The sequence below is a fragment of the Microtus ochrogaster genome, unplaced genomic scaffold (genome assembly GCF_000317375.1).
Source record: "Microtus ochrogaster isolate Prairie Vole_2 unplaced genomic scaffold, MicOch1.0 UNK4790, whole genome shotgun sequence".
Taxonomy (NCBI): domain Eukaryota; kingdom Metazoa; phylum Chordata; class Mammalia; order Rodentia; family Cricetidae; genus Microtus; species Microtus ochrogaster.
This window is the reverse complement of record NW_004953883.1, coordinates 1-1,245: the sequence shown is the minus strand read 5'-3', so window position 1 is coordinate 1,245 and position 1,245 is coordinate 1. Positions and strand designations below refer to the sequence as shown.

General features: G+C 52.8%; 1 long non-coding RNA gene across 1 annotated transcript; it reads left to right on the top strand.

The window, feature by feature from the left end:
- Window positions 1-210: 210 nt before the first annotated feature.
- LOC113455928 lies at window positions 211-1,059 on the top strand. The gene is made up of 3 exons (XR_003376840.1): window positions 211-293; window positions 375-553; window positions 663-1,059. It is a non-coding gene; the product is annotated as an uncharacterized LOC113455928 (long non-coding RNA).
- The last annotated feature ends 186 nt before the right edge of the window (window positions 1,060-1,245 follow it).

Below are 1,245 nucleotides of genomic sequence, written 5' to 3'. Positions count from 1 at the left end.
CCGGCAGCCACACTCACGCCTCCGGCTCCGGGAGAGCTCCCTCCGAGCGGCCGCAACCACAGAGGGCTCTGCACCCGAGAGCGGCGGGGAGGAGGGGACAACCCCGGCCCGTGACGCCCAGCTCCGCCCCTTCCCGGCCCAGGGGAGGGCGGCACAGCCCGGTGCACACCCAGCTGCCACAGCCACCGCTGCCGAGGAAGTTGACTGACGCCTCTTCCTTCCACCCACCTTCAGACCTAGCACCCCGACTTTAACTGCAACTCCCCCAGGGGCTTGAGGCAGCGAACGATGCGGTATGCACTCTGTGTTCTTTCCCAAAACCATTTACTAAATCCCTCGGGATGGGGAATAACAAACTTCATCTGCCACTGCAGAAGCTGATCCCAACACTGGCCTTCTTTTCTCTCACTGCCCTGGAGTGAACATTCATGGCATCCCGAGAAAACCCTGCAAACACACTTTCACAGCCCCTGTGCAAGACTCATACTTCTGCTGTGATTGCATCACACAGGTAACGCGGCTGTTCCAAGCAGTCCCATTTAACCTCCATCCAGTAAGTCCTGTCCCCCACCCCACCCCACCCTCCCGCCAGTGGCTGGCGTAGTTCTTCACCCACAATGCACTCTGTATTTATCATGATTATTTTCTTTTAATCCATTTAGGAAGCAGGGCCATCAGTTAACAAATCGAACTGACTTTGCTGCTGAAAAGCTGCCTGCATTATCAGGAAGAAAGCGGGTGGGAAGGTGGAATCCAGGGAAGGTGGTCTATATAGGCTTGCCTGTAAGAGGTCCATCTTTGCTACTATTCCGAGACAGCTAGACTGCTGTTTGTGGGCTGCCCAGCCTGAGCTCTTTCAGTCTAAACCCACCCTGTTCCAGTGAAGCATCTAACAATGTTTTACCATTCCCAACGTTAAAAAACAAATCTGTGATTCGGTGAATCTTTGGCAAAACATTCAGAAGCAAAGTGAACCGTTTACTGAGTGGGATTATTTCCAGTCCGCAAAGGAAGATGTTTGGATTCTGGGCTGTTATGCAGCAGTTGAAACAGATTCAGACCCCGGAAGAGTCCGGGGACCTGTCTAGGTCCCCTTCCTCTTTTTTTTTTTTTTTTTTTTTTTTTTTTTTTCAAGACAGGGTTTCTCTGCGGCTTTGGAGCCTGTCCTGGAACTAGCTCTGTAGACCAGGCTGGTCTTGAACTCACAGAGATCCACCTGCCTCTGCCTCCCGAGTGCTGGGATTA